This window comes from Dermacentor albipictus, chromosome 3, assembly GCF_038994185.2.
Source record: "Dermacentor albipictus isolate Rhodes 1998 colony chromosome 3, USDA_Dalb.pri_finalv2, whole genome shotgun sequence".
Taxonomy (NCBI): domain Eukaryota; kingdom Metazoa; phylum Arthropoda; class Arachnida; order Ixodida; family Ixodidae; genus Dermacentor; species Dermacentor albipictus.
This window is the reverse complement of record NC_091823.1, coordinates 170,632,627-170,658,952: the sequence shown is the minus strand read 5'-3', so window position 1 is coordinate 170,658,952 and position 26,326 is coordinate 170,632,627. Positions and strand designations below refer to the sequence as shown.

Below are 26,326 nucleotides of genomic sequence, written 5' to 3'. Positions count from 1 at the left end.
TAGAAGATTTCCGGGACGCCCTTCTGCCAACGGGCCTACTGCCTGATGTGGTATGCATAGGGGCGTACCAGATCAACCACGTCTGGGCAGTGACCCTCAGCGATGCAACTGCCACAAAAAGGCTTCTGGACCTGAAGGAATTCCAAGTGAAGGGACGACGGTGCGTCATCGTTGACCCGCAGGATCAACAGGTGAAGATTAGGCTTCACTGGCTGCTGTACGGCGTTGCCGACGAGGACGTCCGGACGGCATTCGCGGCTTTCGGCAAGGTGGAGGAGGTGAGCCGGGAGCGGTGGCGCGTCGAAGGCATGGGAGCGAAGACCTCAACCACCAGGACCGTCATTCTGAAATTGAAGAGCGGCATGAAAGTGGAGGACCTGCCCCATCAGATCCGCGTCGGCGGCGAGTTGGCCTTGGTCGTCGTACCCGGTCGACCGATGCAGTGCCTGCGCTGCCACGGCACGGGACACGTCCGCCGTGAGTGCAGAGTCCCCCGCTGTACCTTATGCAGACGTTTCGGCCACGTCGACGCTGACTGCGTAAGATCTTATGCCAGCGTAACAGGCCCAGTAACTTGTGACGTTGCGGCAGAGCACGTCATGGACGTGGCCGAGGCGGAGGACGCTGCTAAAGGAACGCTAGACGCGGCCACTACAGCGACAGCCAGTGGGACGACGAGTTCGGCCGTAGACAGCAAGGTGGCTGAGCCTACCCTGAAGCCGAGTGGGACGGCACAGGTCGCGGCCGTTATGGGCCCGTCTACGCGGAGCAGGAGTGAAGACCCTCTCGACAACGGCACGACGGCGATGCAGCAGGACGGGGCCGTCCTTGACGGCGACCGGACTTCGACTCCTGGTGCCCCAGTCAAGCGCCCCCATGACCAGACCAAGGACCGCAACGACAGTGGGACCAGCACCAGCGAAGGGCCGCCGACAAAGACACCACTTGGGAGGCGGTCGAGCTTGAAACCGAAGCCGAATGTCCCACCTGAGCGAAAGCCTGCGGACAAAGTGCCGGCCACAAACAACGCCGGGAAACCGGGAGGTCCCGGAGGCGGCTAGCCGAGGGCTAGTCGTGAACGGTAAGCACCATGCTCCGGGCCTACTTTTCTCTTTAGCTCAACATGGCTCAGATACCGTCCCTTAAAATTGCCACTTTAAACGTGAGAGGGTTGGCGGCTAGTCGTAGGCAAAGTCAGGTCCTACGGTTGGTCACTGACCACGATGTCGACGTACTAGCCGTCCAGGAAACTAAGGTTGACGGGGAGGAGGAGACCGGGAGCATGGTGCGCCGTTTCACGACTAGGTATTTTGCGGTGGTAAGCCATGCGTTAGGCACGGCCGGGGGGTGCATTCTTTTTGTGAAGAAACTGCCTGGACTGGAAATTCAAAGTACCTTTTCTTGTCAGTCTGGAAGGATTGTTTTTTGCGATATTGTTTTGTGCGAATTTCAGTTCCGCATCATATGCGTATATGCACCCAATTCTGTGGAAGAGCGTGCCCATTTCTTTTCGAACCTTTCGCAGCATGTTCGATGCGATAAGCGCGTCATGCTGTTAGGAGACTTCAATTGTGTAATGAGCGCTAGAGACAGAGCCAATAATGCCGGTGTGCGTGACAGAAGCAGTGAAGTCTTGTCAATACTAATCAGTGAAAATGAACTCGATGATGTTTTTGAGTGTCTGGAAGGGGGGCGTGACGTGACTTTTACACGTTTTCAGGGCAGTAGCCATGCGCGGTTGGACCGAATCTACATTTCGCTGGATACAATTCCAAGCTGCCACGGTTTTTCTGTAGTGCCCGTATCGTTCTCAGATCATTGTCTCGTAATATGTAATGTCGGTATAGGGAAACGCAAACATGAGTTTAATTGGGAGATGTGGAAAATGAATGCCTTGTTATTAAATGATGAATCTTTTGTAAAGGCAGTACGGGACGCCATTAATGGAATACGAGAAGATGCAGCTGAAACAATAGCTCAAAAGTGGGAATGTTTCAAACAAGAAGTTAAAATGAAAGCCTTAGAAAGGTCAAGCTGCCTCAAATTTGAGAGGGAATATAAAGAAAGAGGTTTGCGAACACTACTTCAGCAGCTGATAACTCTTGAGTGCAGAGAGCCTGGTCTGTACAAAGACGATGTGCGGAGCGTCAAGGAAAAGCTGGAACAGTTCGATAAAGAACGCTATCAAGGTGCCATCGTGCGAGCACGAGCAGATGCATTAGCGGCGGGGGAGACGCCCACAAAAAGGGCGCTTGGACTCGAGAAGGCGCACGGACGGCGAAACCACGTCGATAAGATTTTAATGAACGGGGTTCTTGTCGACGACAACGAAAGCATAGGACGCGCCTTCTTTCAGTACTACCAGTCGCTCTTTGCATTTCAGCCAGCGAATGTGGAGAGTTTCAAAGCCGATTTTCTTCAGCGGATGCCGAGGCTGGCAGATGACGCTAAAGAACGATTGGAAGGCAACATTACCGAGCACGAAGTTGAAAAGGCAATCGGCGATTTGAACTCGGGCAAGTCGCCTGGGCCTGATGGACTCTGTGCGGCGCTATATAAGGCTTTCAAAAGAGAACTGGCCCCATTGTTAGCAGATGTGTTTAATGAAGCGTATGAGAAGAAATTATTGCCCCCATCTTTTGCAAAAGCGCACACAATACTAATCCCTAAGAGTGATCAAACAGACAAACTCAGATTCGTGTCATCCTATAGACCTATATCACTAACAAACATTGATTACAAGATCTTTATGAAGATTTTAGCTGCGAGACTTCAAGGCGTCATCAAGGAAATTGTCGGAGACCACCAAACGTGCGGCATCAAGGGGCGGTCCATTTTTTCTAACATCCATCAGATGCGGTGCGTGCTTGAATGCTGTGACGTCACCGATGGTGGCGTTGCAGTTCTTCAGCTCGATTTGGAGAAAGCGTTCGATTGTGTCGCTCACGTTATTTTGTGTGCCATCTTGGATCATGTTAATGTCGGTTCCATCATCAGTGAGGGCGTGGCCTTGGCGTACCAGAATTGCACAACAAGATTATTTGTCAATAAGTCTCTGGGGGCCCCCATTAACATCAGGCGTTCAGTACGCCAAGGCTGCCCCCTCAGTCCCCTGTTATTTGCCATCTACATTGAAGCAATGTGTGTAGTAATTAACCGAAATGACAAAATACGTGGTTTCAAATTAGCAGCGACAGAGGTGAAGTTGCTCGCATACGCAGATGACATTGCAGTGTGCTGCACAGACAAACCAAGTGTAACAGAAACAGTATCGGTAGTAAAACATTTCTGTGATGTCACGGGTAGTAAAATAAATTGGGGCAAATCCCTAGGTCTGTGGCACGGGAAATGGGTGTCGGCACCGGACAACTTCGCGAACCTGAGATGGGTCAAAACGCCGACGAGGTATTTGGGTGTTACTCTCAATAGCTACAAGAGTAGCGATGAATATTGGAGGAGCCAAGCCGATGAAATGAAAGAAAAGGCTGACAGATGGAAGGGTGCGAAGCTGTCTATTTTTGCAAGGGCGACAGTATGTAATATGTTTTTTGTCACCAAGTTATATTATGTCATGCAAGCGTTGTATTGTTCGAGAGCAAATGTGCAAAGGCTGCACAGAGTGTTTGCTGTTTTCATCTGGGGGGTCAACATGGGAAAGGTGCAGCCGAACAAATTTGTTTAGAAGAGTCAAGGACGGGGGTGTGGGTTTGGTCCATCTTTTTGTTAGACAACTTGTAAACCGATTCTTGTTTTTTCGCGATGTGCGCCATCCTTTTCTGCGCACCGTGTGCCAGCTCAGGTTGAGCGGCGCTTTGCCGGCACATGTTGTTAGTACGGCAAGCGTTACCGGATCACTTCGTGGCTACTTTAAGGAAGTGGTCGACAGCGTAAGATTTCTTTCTGTTCGATTTTCAATGGATTATCTTTGCGAAGTGAAAAGGAAAAGATTGTATAAGGATGTGTGCGACATGGTTTTCCCAGTGCCGTTATACAGAGCCATTTACAGTGGAGGGCCAGGACTTGATGTACTTAAACGGGTAAAACGCATGGAGGTGCCACCAGGGGTAAAAACCTTTTTTTAAGCTTCACACCGGAACGCTCTCCGTGAAGACTTTCATGGAAGAGCGAGGTTGTACCGTACCATGGGGAACGCATTGCTTGATCTGTAAAAAGCAGGAAACCATTGATCACGTTTTCTTGGAATGTTGGGAGGGCTTTTTTTTCTGGGACGTCTTAAAGCGAACCCTGAAAAAAGAGTTACCGGTGGACCCCCAAGGGATCAGGTATCTGTCAATTAAGGATGATGACGGGGTTCCATATGATTTTATTATGTTGAACGCTCTCCACTGTATATGGCGGGCTCGTATGGCAGGGTAATATTGTGATCCTGATGCTAGGCCCGCTCGCGTTTATTTCAGAGAGTGCATGTCACGATTTATAGAAATACAGAAAATGCAACAATGTGTTCCGGAATGGCTGTGGAGGCTAGAACCTCTGACAGCCATGAAGGAATTTTAAGTTGACAACGTCTGTCAAATAGGGACAGACGGCTTTTGTTGTACGGTGTTACTCTTTCTTTCCTTTTTGTTAGTATTGCAAGTGTAATACTGTAATGTGTTGAAACTGCACGTTCTGCGAAAAACCGGTAATAAAAAAAAAAATCGGCCATACCATGCTGAATACGCCGGTTCTCGTCCGATCCCCGAAGCTAAGCAGCATTGGGCTCGGTCAGTACTTGGGAGGGAGACCACCTGGGAACACCGAGTGCTGATGGCACCCTTCTTTTTGCTTTTTTTATTATTCCGTGTTTCTCTGACGTTTTTTTTTTGTGTGTGGGCAGTTGCTTTTACTGTTACTTACGTTCAACTGGAGCCTGCTGGTAGAGCCGACGCCGAAGTGTGAAACCAATTTGCAGGCCACTACGCGATATTCTGCGCGGAATGACGGACGTAATGCTGCATGCAAAATTTAGTCGCACGAGCTTCTAACCGCTTCGCTATCACGCCCGCCCGCATACAGCTCAATGACAACTCGTCGATAAAGTGGCACATTGTGGGCTGCAACGCACGCATAATGCGCTCCCCCTCTTGTTTTTGTGAGCGAGCATGACTTACTTGCACGCACGCATGCAGCGAACAACCACAAACGGAGTAATCGACGTGTGCGTGTATTGTTCGCGGAAAGACTGCCGCGTACGTGATGTAGCAATACATTCATTGGGCGAATGCACATAGCACGATACAGGTGCAGTCGGAAACACAGCATCCTTGCCATCGGCCATACCATGCTAAATACGCCGGTTCTCGTCCGATCCCCGAAGCTAAGCAGCATTGGGCTCGGTCAGTACTTGGGAGGGAGACCACCTGGGAACACCGAGTGCTGATGGCACCCTTCTTTTTGCTTGTTTTATTATTCCGTGTTTCTGTGACGTTTTTTTTTTGTGTGTGTGTGTGGGCAGTTGCTTTTACTGTTACTTACGTTCAACTGGAGCCTGCTGGTAGAGCCGACGCCGAAGTGTGAAACCAATATGCAAGCCGCTACGCGATATTCTGCGCGGAATGACGGACGTAATGCTGCATGCAAAATTTAGTCGCACGAGCTTCTAACCGCTTCGCTATCACGCCCGCCCGCATACAGCTCAATGACAACTCGTCGATAAAGTGGCACATTGTGGGCTGCAACGCACGCATAATGCGCTCCCCCTCTTGTTTTTGTGAGCGAGCATGACTTACTTGCACGCACGCATGCAGCGAACAACCACAATTTCACAATTTCACAATTTCACAATTTATTTATTTATTAGTAAAAATACAGAGAATTGCATGTGCGTAGTATACATAAGGAGGTCCCAAAGTCAAAGACTGTATCGGGACCTCCTGCTAAAGACACTTATGATGTTATACAAAGTTTAAAGCAACAGTAGTATAGATGAGAACTAAGAGTAATATCGAAACATGTTTATAGCATATGAGTAATAAGAACACTTGTTAACAGCAGGACAATATAAAAAAACGGAATAAAAAAATGAGGAGAGTTTCAGTAAGTGTTTATTATGAATGATTTTAGTTCTTTTTTAAATTGGTATAAAGTTTTTGCGTTTTTGATGATAGGGGGTAAAGTGTTCCAAAGCGATATTGCGGAAAATTCCGCAGTCTGTTTACCATAGTTAGTTCGCACTTTAGGTAGAAGAAAATTATTATTGAGTGCAAATCTAGTGTGACTATGAGCTATTAGGTCACAAGGTGAGAAGCAGATTGATGGTAGTTCCTTAGTCATATATTTGTAGAATAAAATTCCTAGATTATATTTGGTCAGTTCTGAAATGGTTAGGATGTTGTTTTCATGTAGTAAGGATTTTCCATTAGCAAAGCGTGAACTGCTTGTAATTATTCTTATGGATTGGTTCTGGATTACCTGGAGGGATGCCAAGTGAGTGTTATAAGTGTTACCCCAGCACAGTATGCCGTAGTTAATATGAGAGTGAATGAATGAGTAGTATAGTGAGATTAATGTATTATGTGTAAAGTAGGGACGAGTTTTAATTAGAACGCGAATACCGTATGCTATTTTCTTTTTGATGTGAGAAATGTGATCTTTATATTTCAAGCTGCAGTCAAGAGAAATCCCAAGAAAAGATGAGCATGGACTGGGAGAGATGGAGTGTGAGCCGAAAGTTAAAGAAGGGGAGAATGCAGAATGTTGTTGGTGTGAGGAAAATACAACAAATTTAGTCTTAGTGGCATTAATGGATAATAGGTTGACATTACACCAACTTAAAACATTTTGTAGATCAGTATTTAGCTTGTTAATAAGAAGTGACATGTGTTTATCAGAGGAAAATATGGTAGTATCATCAGCGTACAGAATGCACTTAGTAGAGGACAAACAGTTAGGTAGGTCATTGATATAAATCAAAAACAGAAGTGGTCCTAAGATAGATCCTTGAGGGACGCCAATGTTAGTGGTTTGTTCTCTGGAGTACCCATTAGATACAGACACTATTTGAACCCTATTTGATAAGTAACTTTTTAATAATGAGAGCGCAGGACCACGAACACCGATAGCCTCAAGTTTAGTAAAAAGGATAATGTGCTTTAAGCAGTCGAATGCCTTTGTTAGATCAATGAAAACTGAGCCTGCAAATAGACCATCGTCAATTATTTTTTTTAATTGGTCAGTTAGATGTATGAGTGCCAAATCTGTGGAATATCCATTACGAAAGCCAAATTGGCATGAGGAGAGAATGTTAAATTTAGTGAGATATTTGGTTAGACGCATTGCGATTAATTTCTCCAGAACTTTGCTGAAAAAGGGTAAAATACAAATAGGGCGGTAGTTATGTATTAATGTACTGTCACCTTTTTTTAGAACTGGAATTACTTTACCGCGTTTAAGCTCGTCAGGAAACATACCAGTCTTGAATATCGAATTAGTAATATGAGACATGATATCAGAAATTAGGTGGGCAATCATTTTAATGGTAGCAGGTAGAACTTCATCTATTCCAGCACTGGTGGGTTTTAGGTGACATATAACGTTATATATTTCTTCTGGCGTTGTGGGAAAAAGAAAAAATGTGTGAGGGAGTCGATTAAGTTGAGTGACTTGTGAAGGAGAGGGTGTGTCATTATCAAAAAAGTAGGAGCTGAAGGCGTTAGCTATTTCGTTAGGGGAGTTATACTCCGAGTTATTGTATATAATTTTTGATAGCTGTTCTGGTTTAGAATTTCTGTTTAGAAAGGAGTTGACGATGTTCCATTTCAATTTGCTGTTATTGCCGGCTTGCAAGATTTTTTGTTCAAGATATCATCGTTTTGCCACTTTTAACTGGTTGTTTATAGAGTTACGTAACCTTTTATATCGTGCAATTAATTTGGTATTAAAAGGCTGGTTTTTAGTTTTTTTGTACAGGTTATCGCGTTTACGCAAAGCTGCTAATAACTTTTTAGACATCCATGGATTGTGAGAGAATGCAATGGTTTTTTTACATTTCCTTTTACAAGTGAATTTATGAATAAGTGATATAATTACAGTAAGAAATTTAGAAAATGCTTTTTGAGGATCATTATAAGTTTTTATTTCAGACCAGTCTATATTAGTAATGGCAGTTATGAAGCTCTCTTTGTCCAGAACGTATTTGAAGTGTGGAAGAGGGCAAGGACTCGAGTTATGTTTAAAACGTAGAAGCAATGGGTAGTGATCTGTTATGTCCATATCAAGAACTTTTGCCTCTGGTGAAGTTATTAAGTTAGATAGGACATGATCAATTAGCGTTCCTGTGCCACTAGGAACCTGTCGTGTAGGAACATCAATTAAGCATTCATATCCGTAGCTTTGTAGTAGACTGGTGTAAGAAATAACTGTTGGTGATGTGTCATTGAGTAGGTTAATGTTGATATCACCCATTATAATTACATTTTTATTTTCTAGTGAAAGGGTATGTAAAGTATGATCAAGATTATAAAAAAAGTCGTCGACTGATGATGAAGGCGAACGATAAATGCATCCAAATATGAAATCTCTGTTATCATTAGAGGGAGAACAATTAACTATTTCAATCCAGACAGATTCGCAATTAGTGATAGGTAAATGTAGGTCATGTCGTCTGCGGTAAGTAAGATCAGGAGAGATATATATTGCCGCACCACCATGACTGCTAGTTAATCTGTTACAATATTCTGAATTGTAGTTAGGGAAGCAATAAAGATTTTTGTCATCGTCTGACAACCAAGTTTCAGTCAAGGCTATTAATGAGAATGAGCTAGAAGATGAAAAAAGGAAATGATCAATCTCCTCAAAGTGTTTGCGAAGGCTTCGAGCATTGAAATGAATGACTGAATGAAATCCACTTATGAAAGAGTTAACTTGATTAGGTTCCAGAAAAGAGGCCATGATAAGCGGTGAGACAATGAACACTAGTTGCTATGGTATTAGTCTATTCTAGTCAAGTCGGAATGATCACGGATGCGCAGAACTCTGCTGTTAGTAGTCTTTCTAGCCTTGATTTGACAGTTGTCAGTCCACAGAAACATCCACTTCTTTTCTTTCTTCAGTGTTAGGGCTTTGGAAAACAGGGCCTTGTTACATGGGGTCAGATGATCATTTACGAAGATAGGTGCGTTAGAAATACTGGAGAAGCCTAGGTCACTGACACAAAGCTTGGCCTTACGAGCTTTACTGATGAAGTCAGATTTTTTAGTTCGAGAGCAGAAACGAGCAATGATGTTTTTTTTGTCAGTAGACCGTGTGGGCACGCGATGAACAATGTCGAGATCATGAGGTGATATGGAACATCCAGCCTTCTCCCCTAGCATTTCCATGATTGCGAGGCACAAACGGAGTAATCGACGTGTGCGTGTATTGTTCGCGGAAAGATTGCCGCGTACGTGATGTAGCAATACATTCATTGGGCGAATGCACATAGCACGATACAGGTGCAGTCGGAAACACAGCATCCTTGCCATCGGCCATACCATGCTCATTCTGCATCCGGCAGCCGAGCTGTTCGGATCGTAGGGTCATGGCCTCTTCCGGGGCAGCGACAGCGGCCGCTTTTGGTCGCGGAAACAGGATCACCGACGACGATAAGGATTATCCGTTTATTTTGCCTCAGCTGCCGAAAGGACGAGTTGCATTTAACACCGTGTTTTTACACGGTGATGTACGCGCCAGACCTTACAAGGTAGAAGATTTTAGAGACGCCCTACAGCCGACGGGACTGCTGCCGGACGTGGTATGCATAGGGGCGTACCAGATAAACCACGTCTGGGCGGTGACCCTGTCCGACGCCACTGCGACGAAGCGCCTCATGGCCCTTAAAGAACTGCAAGTGAAGGGAAGACGGTGTGTCATCGTGGACCCGCAAGACCAGCAGGTGAAGCTTAGGCTTCACTGGCTGCTCTATGGCGTTGCAGACGAGGACATACGGACGGCATTCATGGCTTTCGGCAAGGTGGAGGAGGTAAGCCGGGAAAGGTGGCGCGTCCATGGCCTGGGTGACAAGACGTCGACAACCAGGACTGTGCTTCTAAAGCTGAAAAGCGGCGTGAAAATGGAAGACATTCCTCATCAGGTCCGCGTCGGCGGAGAGCTGGCCTTGGTGGTCGTGCCTGGTCGACCCATGCTGTGTCTGCGCTGCCAAGGCACGGGGCACGTCCGCCGAGAGTGTAAAGTTCCGCGCTGTTCTCGCTGCAGACGGTTCGGTCATGTTGACGCCGACTGCGTCAAATCCTACGCCGCCGTGACAGGCCTAGCAGTGAACGACGTGGCCGCAGAGCACGTCATGGACGTGGTCGAGACGGAGGACGCCGCTACAGGCATCGGAGACCTGGTACCGACAGCGGCAGTCAGCGAGACGTCGACCGTCGGCGCAGAAGGCACGGTTGCTCAAGGTACTGAGAAGCGGAGTGGGAATGCGCAGGGCACGACTGCTGTGGGCCCCGCGACGGGAGCCATTAGTGAAGAGCCGCCCGACAATGGCATGACGACAATGCAGCAGGACGAGGCCGTGAAAGACGGCGACCGGACTGAGACCCTTGGCGGCCCGGTCAAACGCCCCCACGACCAGACCAAGGACCAGGGCGAGGGTGCGACCAGCACCACCGAGGGACCACCTACAAAGACGCCCCAGGGGAGGCGGATGGGCTTCAAACCAAAGCCGAATGTGCCGCCTGAAAGAAAGCCTGTGCTCAAAGTGTCGACGACAAACAACGCCGGGAAGCCGGATGGCCCCGGAGGCGGCTAGCCAAGGGCTGGTCGTGAAGGGTAAGCACCATGCTCCGGGCCTACTTTTCTCGCTTGATGAAGATGGCTGAAATACCGTCTCTTAGTATTGCCACACTAAATGTGCGAGGGTTGGCGGCTAGTCGTAGGCAATGTCAGGTCCTACGGTTGGTAACGGACCATGACATAGACGTACTAGCCGTCCAGGAAACCAAGGTTGACGGAGAGGAGGAGACTGGGAGCATGGTGCGACGATTCACGACTAGGTATTTTGTGGTGGTCAGTCATGCGGTAGGCACCTCCGGGGGGTGCATTCTTTTGGTGAAGAAGCTGCCGGGTTTACATATTCAAAGTGTGTGGTCCTGTCTGGCTGGAAGGATTGTTTTATGTGACTTTACGATCTCTGACTTTGAGTTTCGCGTCATATGCGTTTATGCGCCGAATTCTGTAGACGAGCGTGTCCTCTTTTTTTCGAACCTGTTACAATATGTTTGCTGTAATAAGCGCGTTGTGTTATTAGGGGACTTCAATTGTGTGTTGAGTGCTAGAGACCGAGTCAACAATGCCGGTGTGCGTGATAGAAGTAGTGACGTTTTGTCAAAATTAGTTGATGAAAATGAACTTGATGATGTTTTTCAATGTCTGGAAGGGGGGCGTCAAGTGACATTTACGCGTTTTCAAGGCAGTAGTCATGCGCGACTGGATCGCATGTACATTTCGTTGGACATGATTCCAAGATGCCACGGTTATTGCGTTGTACCCGTGTCATTTTCGGATCCCTGCCTGGTAAAATGTAACATAGGTATAAGGAAAAGGGAACATGCTTTTAATTGGTATCTATGGAAACTCAATGACTTGTTATTAAATGATGAAACTTTTGTAAAGGCAGTACGGGATGCGGTTAATGAAATACGCGAAGATGCGGCTGATACAATAGCAGAAAAGTGGGAATGTCTTAAACAAAAAGTTAAAATGAAAGCCTTAGAAAGGTCAAGCTGCCTCAAATTTGAGAGGGAATCTAAAGAAAAGGGTTTGCGAACACTACTTCAGCAGCTGATAACGCTTGAGTGCAAAGAGCCTGGTCTGTACAAAGACGATGTGCGGAGCGTCAAGGAAAAGCTTGAACTGTTTGACAAGGAACGCTATCAAGGTGCCATAGTGCGAGCACGAGCAGATGCACTAGCGGCAGGGGAGACGCCCACTAAAAGGGCGCTCGGTTTAGAGAAGGCACACGGACGACGAAACCATGTCGATCACCTTTTAATGAATGGAGCTGTTGTTGACGACAACGAGAGCATAGCACACGCCTTCTTCCAGTACTATCAGTCGCTCTTTGCATTTCAGGAAGCGAATTTAGAGGGTTTCAAAGCAGACTTTCTGCACCGCATGCCGCGTTTGAGTGATGAAGCTAAGGAGCGATTAGAAGGGAAAATAACGGAGAGGGAAGTTGAAAAGGCAATCGACGATTTAAACTTGGGCAAGTCACCGGGACCAGATGGACTCAGCGCCGCCCTATATAAGACATTGAAAAGAGAACTGGCCCCTTTATTAGTAGAAGTACTTAATGAAGCGTACGAGCAGAAATCATTGCCACCTTCTTTTGGGAAAGCGCACACTATTCTAATTCCGAAGAACGATAAATTAGATAAACTGAGATTCGTATCATCCTATAGGCCCATATCACTAACAAATGTGGATTACAAGATATTTATGAAGATTTTAGCAACCAGACTTCAAAGCGTCATAAAGGAAATCGTTGCAGACCATCAGACTTGTGGAATCAAAGGGCGAACAATTTTTTCTAACATCCATAAGATGCGGTGTGTGCTCGAGTGCTGTGACGTCACCGGTGGCGGCGTTGCAGTTCTTCAGCTTGATCTTGAGAAAGCGTTCGATTGCGTCGCTCACGTTATTTTGTTCTCCATATTGGATCATGTTAATGTAGGTACCATCATCACTGAGGGTGTGGCCTTGGCGTACCAGAACTGCACTACAAGGTTAATTGTTAATAAGTCTCTGGGGGCCCCCATTAAAATCATGCGGTCAGTGCGCCAAGGCTGTCCCCTCAGTCCTCTGTTATTTGCTATATACATAGAAGCAATGTGTGTGGCCATTACGGCAAATAACAGTATACGTGGTTTTAGATTAGTAGAATCAGAAGTGAAGCTGCTAGCGTATGCTGATGACGTTGCAGTGTGTTGCACAGACGAAGCAAGTGTGACTGAAACAATTGCTGTAGTTAAACATTTCTGTGACGTCACGGGCAGCAAAGTCAATTGGGGCAAATCCCTCGGGCTGTGGCACGGGGAGTGGTTTTCGGCACCGGAATACTTCGCCAATGTCAACTGGGTGAAAACTCCGATGAAGTATCTGGGTGTTCCCCTCGACAGGTACAAAAGCAGCGATGGGTACTGGAGGAACCGAACTAATGAAACGAAAGAAAAAGCGGACAGATGGACAAGCACTAACCAGTCTATTTTTTCAAGGGCAACAATTTGTAATATGTTTTTTATAGCGAAGTTATATTATGTTATGCAAGTGATGCATTGTTCCAGGGCAAATGTGCAAAGGCTGCACAGAGTTTTTGCGGTCTTCATCTGGGGATCAGCATGGGAGAGGGCTAGCCGAACCAATTTGTTTAGAAGAGTGAAGGACGGGGGTGTTGGCCTGGCACATCATTTTGTTCGTCAACTTGTCAACCGCTTTTTGTTTTTTCGAGATGTGCGCGATCCTTTTTTGCGCACCGTATGTCAACTCAGGTTGAGCGACGCGTTGCCGGCGTATGTTGTTAGTACGGCAAGCATGACCGGAAAACTTCGAGGTTATCTTAAGGAAGTGGTCGACAGCGTGCGTTTCCTGTCAGTTCGTTTTTCAAATGATTTTCTGTTTGAAGTGAAAAGGAAAAAACTGTATAATGATGTGTGCGACATTGTGTTCCCAGTGCCCTTATACAGAGCCATAACAGTGGAGGGCCAGGACAAGACGTCCTTAAACGGGTGAAACGCATGCAGGTACCACCAGGGGTTAAAACCTTCTTTTTTAAGCTCCACACTGGAACACTTTCCGTGAAGACATTTATGGAAGAGCGAGGCTGTCTTGTGCCGTGGGGATCACACTGCATGATCTGCAAGAAGCCCGAAACCATCGATCACGTGTTCTTGCACTGCTGGGCGGCTGTGTTCTTCTGGGACGTCTTGAAGCGAACACTGAAGAAAGAATTACCTGTAGACCCCCAAGGTATACGGTATCTGCCAATTAAGCATGAAGAGGGAGTTCCATACGACTTTGTTATGTTGAATGCACTCCACTGTATATGGCGGGCTCGAATGGCTGGATACCATTGCGATGCCGACGCCCGCCCGGTTCACATATATTTTAGAGAATGTATGTCGCGGTACGTTGATATACAGAAATTGCAAGAATGTCCACCGGATTGGCTGTCGAGGCTTGAAGCTCTCACAGCCATGAAGGAATTTTAATTCGACAACGCCGGTCCCATACGGACAGTCGGCATTATCGCTATTTTTTTCTCTTTTTTTCTTCCCCGCAAGCTTGTATTGCTGACATGTGTGTAGTATTTGTATGTTGAGTATTGTGTCAAAAACCGGCATTAAATAAAAAAAAAATCGGCCATACCATGCTGAATACGCCGGTTCTCGTCCGATCCCCGAAACTAAGCAGCATTGGGCTCGGTCAGTACTTGGGAGGGAGACCACCTGGGAACACCGAGTGCTGATGGCACCCTTCTTTTTGCTTTTTTTATTATTCCGTGTTTCTGTGACGTTTTTTTTGTGTGTGTGTGTGTGGGCAGTTGATTTTACTGTTACTTACGTTCAACTGGAGCCTGCTGGTAAAGCCGACGCCGAAGTGTGAAACCAGTATGCAGGCCACTACGCGATATTCTGCGCGGAATGACGGACGTAATGCTGCATGCAAAATTTAGTCGCACGAGCTTCTAACCGCTTCGCTATCACGCCCGCCCGCATACAGCTCAATGACAACTCGTCGATAAAGTGGCACATTGTGGGCTGCAACGCACGCATAATGCGCTACCCCTCTTGTTTTTGTGAGCGAGCATGACTTACTTGCACGCACGCATGCAGCGAACAACCACAAACGGAGTAATCGACGTGTGCGTGAATTGTTCGCGGAAAGACTGCCGCGTACGTGATGTAGCAATACATTCATTGGGCGAATGCACATAGCACGATACAGGTGCAGTCGGAAACACAGCATCCTTGCCATCGGCCATACCATGCTATTCTGCTTCCGGCAGCCGAGCTGAGCGGTCACCAGAATCATGGGCTCCAGTGGAGCAGCGACAGCGGCCACTTTTGGCCGCCGAAACGGGCTCGCCGATGATAAGGATTATGCGTTTATTTTGCCGCAACTGCCTAAAGGACAAGTGGTCATTAACACCGTGTTTTTGCATGGTGATGTACGTGCGAGACCGTACAAGGTGGAAGATTTCAGGGACGCCCTTCTGCCGACGGGACTGCTTCCAGACGTGGTATGCATAGGGGCGTACCAAATCAACCACGTCTGGGCAGTGACCCTCTGCGATGCGAATGCAACGAAAAGGCTGCTGGCCCTCAAGGAACTGCAAGTAAAGGGACGATGGTGCGTCATCGTTGACCCGCAGGACCAGCAAGTGAAGATTAGGCTTCACTGGTTGCTGTACGGCGTTGCCGACGAGGACGTCCGGACGGCGTTTGCGGCTTTCGGCAAGGTGGAGGAGGTGAGCCGTGAGCGGTGGCGCGTGGAAGGCATGGGGAGCAAGACCTCAACGACCAGGACCGTCCTCCTTAAACTGAAGAGCAGCGTCAAGGTGGAGGACCTTCCTCATCAGATCCGCGTCGGCGGTGAGTTGGCCTTGGTCGTCGTTCCTGGTCGACCGATGCAGTGCCTTCGCTGTCACGGCACGGGACACGTCCGCCGAGAGTGCAGAGTCCCCCGCTGTTCCCGGTGCAGACGTTTCGGCCACGTCGACGCTGACTGCGTCAAGTCTTATGCCGCTGTGACAGGCCCACCGGCTATTGACGTGGCGGCAGAGCACGTGATGGACGTGGCCGAGGCGGAGGACGCGGCTAAAGGAACTGGTGACGCGGTCTCCACAGCTACAACTAGTGGGTCGACGACTCTGGAGGTAGACGGAAAGGCGGCTGAGGCTACCCAGAAACCGAGTAGGGCGGGACAGGTCGCAACAACTGAGGGGCAGGCGACGGGAAGCGTCAGTGAAGACGCACCTGAAGACGCGACCGCAATGCAGCAGGACGAGGGCGTCACCGACGACGACCGTGCAGGGGCTCTTGCTGCTTCCGTCAAGCGCACCCACGACCAGACGAAGGACCGCGAGGATCGGGCAACCAGTACCAGTGAGGGACCGCCGACGAAGACACCTCATGGGAGGCGGATGGCATACAAGCCAAAGCCCAACCTACCGCCTGAAAAGAAGGCTGTCGACAAAGCGCCCACGCCTAAGGAAACCAAGCCGGGAGGTCCGGGAGGCGGCTAGCCGATGGCTAGTCGTGAGCGGTAAGCACCATGCTCCGGGCCTGCTTTCTTTTAGATCAAGATGGCTCAAATACCGTCCCTTAGGATTGCCACATTAAACGTGAGAGGGCTGGCGGCTAGTCGTAGGCAAAGTCAGGTCCTACGGTTGGTCACTGACCATGACATAGACGTACTAGCCGTCCAGGAAACGAAGGTTGAAGGAGAGGAGGAGACCAGGAGCATGGTGCGACGTTTCACGACTAGGTATTTTGTGGTGGTTAGCCATGCGGTAGGCACGGCTGGAGGGTGCGTTCTTCTTGTGAAGAAGCTGCCTGGACTGCAGATTCAAAGCATTTTTTCGTGTCAGTCAGGAAGGTTTGTTTTTTGTGATATTGTTATGGGTGATTCAGAGTTCCGCATCATATGCGTTTACGCACCGAATTCAGTAGATGAGCGCGTCCGTTTTTTTTCGAACCTTACACAATACGTATGTTGTAATATGCGCGTGATGCTGTTAGGTGACTTTAATTGTGTGTTGAGTGCTGGAGACAGAGCCAATAATGCAGGTGTGCGTGACCGAAGCAGTGAAGTGTTATCAAATTTAATTAATGAAAATGAACTCGATGATGTTTATGAATGTCTGGAAGGGGGGCGTCAAGTGACTTTTACACGTTTTCAGGGCAGCAGCCATGCGCGTTTGGAAAGAATGTACATTTCATTGGATACCATTCCAACATGCCGCGGTTACTGTGTAGTACCAGTGTCGTTTTCAGATCACTGCCTGGTGAAATGTAACGTAGGTATAATGAAAAGTAGACATGTATTTCACTGGGATATGTGGAAAATGAATGCCTTGATACTAAATGACCAGCCCTTTTTACAGGTAGTACGGGATGCGATTAATGAAGTTCAATGTGATGCTGCCGGAACAATCGTCGAGAAGTGGGAATGTTTTAAGCAAAAGATTAAAATTAAAGCGATAGAAAGAGCCAGTTGTATAAAATTCGAGAAGGAAATGAAAGAAAAGGGTTTAAGAACACTGCTTCGGCAGCTGCTAACGCTCGAGTGCAAAGAGCCTGGTGCGTACAAAGATGATGTGCGAAACGTCAAAGAAAAACTTGAACTATTTGACAAGGAACACTATCAAGGAGCCATCGTGCGGGCACGAGCAGATGCACTAGCGGCAGGGGAGACGCCCACGAAAAGGGCGCTCGGTTTAGAGAAGGCGTATGGAAGCAGAAACCATGTCGACCAGATCTTAGTGAATGGGAATGTCGTTGAAGACAGTGATAGCATTCAGCGCGCCTTCTTTGAGTACTATCAGTCGCTCTTAGCATTTGAGGAAGCGAATGTTGAGGGTTTTAAGGCAGGTTTTCTGCATCGCATGCCACGTTTGAGCGATGACGTAAAAAAGCGATTAGAGGAAAAAATAATGGAGAGAGAAGTCGAAACGGCAATCGACGATTTGAACTTGGGTAAATCACCGGGACCTGATGGACTCTGCGCGGGTCTATATAAAGCTTTTAAAAGAGAGCTGGCGCCTTTGCTTGCACATGTATTTAATGACGCATATGAAAAGAAATCATTACCACCTTCCTTTGGAAAAACGCACACCATTCTAATTCCGAAGAGCGATCAAATAGATAAACTCAGATTCGTGTCATCCTACAGACCGATTTCACTAACAAACATCGATTATAAAATATTTATGAAGGTTTTAGCAAGCAGGCTTCAAGGCGTAATCAAGGAAATAGTCGCAGACCATCAAACGTGTGGCATCAAAGGGCGATCTATTTTTTCAAACATCCATAAGATGCGATGTGTGCTTGAGTGCTGTGACGTCACCGGTGGCGGTGTTGCAGTACTTCAGCTCGACCTAGAGAAAGCGTTCGATTGTGTCGCTCACGTTATTTTGTTTGCCATCTTAGATCATGTTAATGTCGGTTCCATCATCACTGAGGGCGTGGCCTTGGCGTACCAGAACTGCACAACAAGACTAATTGTTAACAAGTCTCTGGGGGCCCCCATTAACATCATGCGTTCAGTGCGCCAAGGCTGCCCCCTCAGTCCGCTATTATTTGCTATCTACGTAGAAGCAATGTGTGTAGCAATTAATGAAAATGACGGAATACGTGGTTTCAGATTGGCAGCGACTGAAGTGAAGTTGCTCGCATATGCAGATGACATTGCAGTGTGTTGCACTGACAAACCGAGTGTAACAGAAACAATATCTGTCGTAAAGCATTTCTGTGCCGTAACGGGTAGCAGAGTAAACTGGGGCAAGTCGCTAGGGCTGTGGCACGGGGACTGGTTTTCTACACCCGACTATTTCGCGAACGTGAACTGGGTGAAAACTCCGACCAGGTATCTGGGTGTTCCCCTCGACAGGTATAATAGCAGTGACGAATACTGGAGGAACCAAACCAAGGAACTGAAAGAAAAAGTAGACAAATGGAAAGGTACTAACCTGTCCATTTTTGCAAGAGCCACAGTTTGTAACGTGTTTTTTATTACTAAATTTTATTACGTCTTGCAAACACTGTATTGTTCTAGAGTAAATGTGCAAAGGCTGCACAGAGTGTTCGCAGTTTTCATCTGGGGATCAACATGGGAAAGGTGCAGCCGAACAAATCTGTTCAGAAGAGTGAAGGATGGGGGTGTGGGCCTGGCGCATCTTTTTGTTCGTCAAGTTGTAAACCGATTTTTGTTTTTTCGCGATGTTCGCGATCCTTTTCTGCGCGCCGTATGTCAGCTAAGGTTGAGTAACGCTTTGCCGGCACATGTTGTCAGCACGGCAAATTTGCCTGGAACGCTGCGTGGTTATTTCAAGGAAGTGGTTGACAGTGTACACTTCCTTTGTGTTCGTTTTACAAATGATTACCTTTGTGAAGTGAAAAGGAAAACTTTGTATAGAGATGTATGCGACATTGTTTTTCCAGTGCCCTTATACAGAGCCATACACAGTGGAGGGCCAGGACAGGATGTACTTAAAAGAGTAAAACACATGCAAGTGCCACCAGGGGTAAAAACTTTCTTCTTTAAGCTACACACAGGAACGCTCTCTGTGAAGACGTTTCTGGAGGAACGGGGTTGTCACGTACCTTGGGGGTCGCACTGCTTGATATGCAAGCAGCCCGAAAATATATATCACGTTTTCCTACATTGCTGGGCGGCAGTTTTCTTATGGGACGTCTTAAAGCGAACCTTGAAGAAAGAGCTACCGGTGGACCCCCAAGGTATCAGGTATCTGGCCATTAAAGATGACGACGGGGTTCCCTATGACTTTGTTATGTTGAATGCTCTACATTGTATATGGCGGGCTCGTATGGCAGGGTACCATTGCGATCCTGACGCAAGGCCAGCTCGTGCTTACTTCAAAGATTGTATGTCGCGATTTATTGAAATTCAGAAAATGGAAGAATGTGTACCGGATTGGCTGTCGAGGCTGGAACCCCTGACAGCCATGAAGGAATTTTAGTGTGACAAAGCCAGTCCTATATGGACAGACGGCTCTATGGTGCGGTTTATTTTCTTACGCACCTTCACTTGTTGTTTTCTTTTCCTTCAATGTTTGAAATTTGTGATTCATAAGTGTGTGCTAACTGTATCGTCTGAGTAATGTCGAAGACCGGCAATAAATAAAAAAAAATCGGCCATACCATGCTGAATACGCCGGTTGTCGTCCGATCCCCGAAGCTAAGCAGCATTGGGCTCGGTCAGTACTTGGGAGGGAGACCACCTGGGAACACCGAGTGCTCATGGCACCCTTCTTTTTGCTTTTTTTATTATTCCGTGTTTCTGTGAGTTTTTTTTTTTTGTGTGTGTGTGGGCAGTTGCTTTTACTGTTACTTACGTTCAACTGGAGCCTGCTGGAAGAGCCGACGCCGAAGTGTGAAACCAATATGCAGGCCACTACGCGATATTCTGCGCGGAATGACGGACGTAATGCTGCATGCAAAATTTAGTCCCACGAGCTTCTAACCGCTTCGCTATCACGCCCGCCCGCATACAGCTCAATGACAACTCGTCGATAAAGTGGCACATTGTGGGCTGCAACGCACGCATAATGTTGCGCTCGCCCTCTTGTTTTTGTGAGCGAGCATGACTTGCACGCACGCATGCAGCGAACAACCAGAAACGGAGTAATCGACGTGTGCGTGTATTGTTCGCGGAAAGACTGCCGCGTACGTGATGTAGCAATACATTCATTGGGCGAATGCACATAGCACGGTACTGGTGCAGTCGGAAACACAGCATCCTTGCCATCGGCCATACCATGCTGAATACGCCGGTTCTCATACGATCCCCGAAGCTAAGCAGCCTTGGGCTCGGTCAGTACTTGGGAGGGAGACCACCTGGGAACACCGAGTGCTGATGGCACCCTTCTTTTTACTTTTTTTATTATTCCGTGTTTCTGTGACGTTTTTTTTTGTGTGTGTGTGTGGGCAGTTGCTTTTACTGTTACTTACGTTCAACTGGAGCCTGCTGGTAGAGCCGACGCCGAAGTGTGAAACCAATATTCAGGCCACTGCGCGGCATGACGGACGTAATGCTGCATGCAAAATTTAGTCGCACGAGCTTCTAACCCCTTCGCTATCACGCCCGCCCGCATACAGCTCAATGACAACTCGTCGATAAAGTGGCACATTGTGGGCTGCAACGCACGCATAGTGTTGCGCTCGCCCTCTTGTTTTTGTGAGCGAGCATGACTTGCACGCACGCATGCAGCGAACAACCACAAACGGAGTAATCGACGTGTGCGTGTATTGTTCACGGAAAGACTGCCGCGTACGTGATGTAGCAATACATTTGTGGCGACACACTCTGCGCATATTTCTGCGCACCTGCCATCTTATCATCTGGCCAAGCAGACCACAGCTGCACGCTGGATTGCATGGTCGATAAAGCATAGCGCCACCGCCATGTCACCCGAGGTATGCGTCACCGACGGTGGCTATAAAAACAGGCTGCCTGGCTGATAAAAGCCGCCTTCTACCACCAGCTACTGTGACGCACCTCTGTTGGTATGCCCGTCCGCTGACATCGTTCGCCGAATAAAGACGCGTTGCGTTTTTATGTTGGGATTCGTCCTTCGCTAGCCGCGACATCCCCACATCTGGTGACCCAGACAACGAACAGCAACGCATCGCCATGGACGAACAAGACGCCCTTCAACGACAGCTGGAACTCCTCAACAGACAGCTTCACATGCAGCAAGAGGTGATCCAGAGGCAAGAGCGACAGCTTCAGGAACGGCACGACCATCTCACTGGTTCCGTGCAGCAGCATCCTGCCGGTTCCGCCGAGGACGCCACAACCCCGGCAGACGGCATCCCGCACGCTGCCCCGCACGGCGTCTGGCGTATCGCTGTCAAGCTTCCGCCGTTTTGGGCCGACTCGCCCGAAGTATGGTTCGCCCAAGTCGAGGCCCAGTTCTCTCTTGCGCACATTACACAAGACCGGACCCGCTACGACTATGTCGTCGCCCACCTAGATGCCCGCTACGCCAGCGAGGTCCGGGATATCCTTGCCAATCCACCAAAGGCCAACCTTTACGAACACCCTCAAGACGGAACTCATTCGCCGCCTGTCACTCTCGGACGACCAGAAGGTGCGACAACTTCAGTCCGCAGAACTTGCCGAGCGCAAGCCTTCGCAGCTCCTCCGCCACATGCGTGCTCTCGCGGGCAACATGGAAGTCCAGGATTCCTTACTGCGAGCACTTTGGCTTCAACGACTTCCACCGCACGTCCAGGCAATTCTGCAGGCTCAGCTTACGCTACCTCTCGACCAACTCGCCGGGATCGCTGACCGCGTCATTGAGGTCTCTTTGCCGCCGTTATCGCCCACCGTCCAGGCTGTCGCCGCACCGCCGAACACCATAGAGCTTGCGCGGCGTATCGACGATATCAACCGACAGCTCAGCTCCATTCAACGACGCCTGGATCAACACTTCCCGACGCGCCACTCGCAAAGCCGTGGACAGAACACTACCCCGTCGCAGCAGCCTGGTGACGACGACCGGTGTTACTACCATAGACGCTTCGGGGACAGAGCACGGCAATGTCGACCGCCCTGCTCCGCTAGAAATCAGGGAAACGCCAACGGCAGCTCGTAGCCACGGCTGCGAGCTGCCAACCTGGAGGCCGTCGCATCTTCGTCACCGACCAAATAACAAAGCAGCGGTTCCTTGTCGACAGCGGTTCCGACATTTGCTGCTACCCGCGAGCCCACCTACAGGGCCCCCGTCCTTCTACGTCTTTCGAGCTCAGCGCGGCAAACCGGTTCACTATCAAAACTTACGGCTCGCTCCGTCTGCACGTCCAGCTCAAAAACCTACGCCCTGACCTTCATTGGAATTTTGTCATCGCCGACGTCACAGAGCCAATCATCGGCTCGGACTTTTTGGCGCACTACAACCTCCTTCCGGACTGCCGCCACGACCGTCTCATCGACGCGACAACGGGACATTCTGCGCCAGGTCAACGAACGCCTACCCACCAGCCAAGCATCAAAGTACTCAGCGTCGAACATAATTCACCGTACCACGCCATTCTCGCCGAATTTCCCGGTTTGACGCGCCCCAGCGGGTTGCCACGCGACGTGCAGCATACCACCTTGCACTACATCCGGACCACCCCAGGGCCCCCGGTTTTCTGTCGCGCCCGTCGCCTTGCCCCGGACCGCATGCACATAGCCAAAGCAGAGTTCGAAGCCATGCTCCAGGAGGGAATCGCCCGCCCCTCCGACGGCCCATGGGCCTCACCACTTCACCTCGTCCCCAAGAAGACCGAAGGCTGGCGGCCCTGTGGGGACTACCGTGCCCTCAACGCCCGCACAATTCCGGACAGGTACCCCGTTCACCACATACAGGACTTCGCACATCGCATTTCCGGCTGCCACGTTTTTTCCGTGCTAGACTTGGTCAAGGCCTACACGCAGATACCCGTCAATCCGGACGACGTCCCGAAAACTGCAATCATTACTCCTTTCGGCTTGTTCGAGTTTCCCTTCATGAGCTTTGGCCTGAGGAACGCTGGGCAAACCTTTCAACGCTTCATCGACGAAGTCGTCCGCGGCCTCGACTTCTGCTTCGTCTATCTTGATGACATATTGGTCTTTTCCCGCAACGCCGACGAACACCGCAGGCACCTTCGCCTGCTTTTCCAACGCCTCGATGACCACGGCCTTCTCGTCAATGTCCCAAAGAGCACGCTCGGCGCTTCAGTCGTCAAATTCCTCGGCCATGAAGTTTCGTCAGAGGGAACTCGACCCTTACCTGAACGCATCTCAGACATGCAAAATTACCCTCAACCAACCACCGCTAAAGACCTTCGCCGTTTCCTCGGCATGCTGAACTTTTACAGGCGTTTCTTGCCACACGCAGCCGAGTACCAGGCTCCCCTCCATGATGCCTTGGCTGGTCTACGAGGAAACCAACCCATCACGTGGACACCGCCTTTAACAGAACTTTTCGAAAAATGCAAAGCTGCTCTTTGCACCGCCACACTTCTCTCCCATCCTGTGCCAGACGCTCCCTTGGGGCTCTTCACGGACGCCTCTAGCATCGCCGTAGGCGCCGCCCTTATGCAGCACGTAGACAACACCTGGCATCTTTTGGCGTTCTTCTCCAAGAAATTCTCAGCTCGCAAAACGACCCCTTCTGCGGCCACTCCCACCGACGAAACCACGACCCCCGCGCCGTCGAGTTCGCCAGCTTACTACAGAGAACTTCTGGCGATATACGAAGCAGTTCAGCACTTTCGCCACATTCTCGAAGCACAACACTGCACTATCTACACCGACCATAAACCTCTGACCTACGCCTTTTCTCAGCGCCGCGACAAACTCCCACCGGTTCAGCAGAACCAGCTCTCGTTCATCGCCCAGTTTACCACCGACATCCAACATGTCAGCGGGAAGGACAACGTGGTTGCCGACGCGCTTTCACGTGTGGCAGCTATTAGCCCTTCACAGATAACAGCTGATGTCCTCGCCGAGGCTCAGACTACGGACGCTGAACTGCAGGAGCTTCTTAAGTGCGGGTCCTCGCTACAACTGCAGCAAGTCCCCATACCTGAATCGACAAAGACTATCTACTGCGACATGTCAACAGCACGAAGCAGGCCTTACGTGCCCATTTCCCATCGCCGTGGCCTCTTTAACCAGCTACATAATCTCAGCCATCCCGGCATACGCGCCTCTGCACGCCTCGTGGCTGACCGCTATGTCTGGCCCTCCATGCAGCGTGATTGCCGCACTTGGGCGCGCTCCTGCATTCAATGCCAGCGCGCTAAAGTGACCAGGCATGTCACTTCACCACTCGGCGCATTCCCCCAGACCTCTGGTCGGTTTCAACAAGTCCACCTTGATATCATAGGGCCCTTGCCTCCAGCTGGACGCTATCGCTACTGCCTCACCGCCATCGATCGGTACACTCGATGGCCTGAGGCATGGCCCCTCGAGGGAATCACTGCGGAAGACGTCGCCTCGGCCTTCTTCGCCGGCTGGATTGCCCGCTTCGGGCCCCCTCGCCGCGTCACCACCGACCAAGGACGACAGTTCGAATCGAACCTTTTCCGGCTGCTCGGGCTGACCATCGGGTTCGAACGCTCGCGGACCACCAGCTACCACCCATGCGCCAACGGGATGATCGAACGTTTCCACCGACAGTTCAAAGCAGCCATCATGTGCCATGCGGACTCAACCTGGCCTGAAGCCATCCCAGCCGTCACCCTAGGTCTTCGCGCCACCTTTAAGCCCGACATTCAGGCTACACCCGCAGAGCTCGTCTACGGGGAACCTCTCCGCCTCCCGGGCGAATTTCTCGCTGCACCGCCATCCACCACCGCGACGTCAGATCCCACCGATTTCATCGCCCGGCTCCGACGCACTATCGCTACCCTCCGCCCGTCACCTGCAGCTCACCACTGTAAGACAGTGCCCTTCGTCTTCAAGGATCTGGCAACGTGCTCGCACACTTTTCTCCGCGACGACACCGTCCGCCGGCCTCTACAGCCACCTTACAGCGGACCCTACCCAGTTATCCGTCGCGACGACAAAACCTTCACCCTGCGCATTAAAGGGAACGCCGTCCGCGTCTCTATCGACCGGCTGAAGCCGGCCTACACCGATTCCGCCGAACCAGCGAATACCAGTACACCCACAGACGTCCATCCACGACCGCCGACATCGCAGCCTGCTTCCGTCATTACTCGCAGCGGACGTCTCGTACGCTGCTCAGATTTTTTCAAGCCCTGAGGGCTCTCCACTCCGCGAAGGGGGGGGGGGGGGGGGGGGGTGATGTGGCGACACACTCTGCGCATATATCTGCGCACCTGCCATCTTATCATCTGGCCAAGCATACCACAGCTGCACGCTGGATTGCATGGTCGATAAAGCATAGCGCCACCGCCATGTCACCCGAGGTATGCGTCACCGACGGTGGCTATAAAAACAGGCTGCCTGGCTGATAAAAGCCGCCTTCTACCACCAGCTACTGTGACAAACGTAGCGTTGGTACGCCCGTCCGCTGACATCGTTCGCCGAATAAAGACGCGTTGCGTTTTTATGTTGGGATTCGTCCTTCGCTAGCCGCGACATCCCCACACATTCATTGGGCGAATGCACATAGCACGATACAGGTGCAGTCGGAAACACAGCATCCTTGCCATCGGCCACACCATGCTGAATACGCCGGTTCTCGTCCGATCCCCGAAGCTAAGCAGCATTGGGCTCGGTCAGTACTTGGGAGGGAGACCACCTGGGAACACCGAGTGCTGACGACACCCTTTTTTTTGCTTTTTTTATTATTCCGTGTTTCTGTAAGGTTTTTTTGTGTGTGTGTGTGGGCAGTTGCTTTTACTGTTACTTACGTTCAACTGGAGCCTGCTGGAAGAGCCGACGGCGAAGTGTGAAACCAATATGCAGGCCACTACGCGATATTCTGCGCGGAATGACGGACGTAATGCTGCATGCAAAATTTAGTCGCACGAGCTTCTAACCCCTTCGCTATCACGCCCGCCCGCATACAGCTCAATGACAACTCGTCGATAAAGTGGCACATTGTGGGCTGCAACGCACGCATAGTGTTGCGCTCGCCCTCTTGTTT

The 26,326-nt window shown here is 49.6% G+C and overlaps 6 pseudogenes; all 6 read left to right on the top strand.

The window, feature by feature from the left end:
• Window positions 1-4,657: 4,657 nt before the first annotated feature.
• On the top strand, window positions 4,658-4,776 carry LOC139058232 (5S ribosomal RNA; annotated as a pseudogene).
• Window positions 4,777-5,269: 493 nt separating this feature from the next.
• LOC139058109 (5S ribosomal RNA) lies at window positions 5,270-5,388 on the top strand (annotated as a pseudogene).
• Window positions 5,389-14,344: 8,956 nt separating this feature from the next.
• On the top strand, window positions 14,345-14,463 carry LOC135912034 (5S ribosomal RNA; annotated as a pseudogene).
• Window positions 14,464-19,860: 5,397 nt separating this feature from the next.
• Window positions 19,861-19,979, top strand: LOC135912038 (5S ribosomal RNA; annotated as a pseudogene).
• A 497-nt stretch (window positions 19,980-20,476) lies between these two features.
• LOC135912039 (5S ribosomal RNA) lies at window positions 20,477-20,595 on the top strand (annotated as a pseudogene).
• Window positions 20,596-25,884: 5,289 nt separating this feature from the next.
• On the top strand, window positions 25,885-26,003 carry LOC135912031 (5S ribosomal RNA; annotated as a pseudogene).
• The last annotated feature ends 323 nt before the right edge of the window (window positions 26,004-26,326 follow it).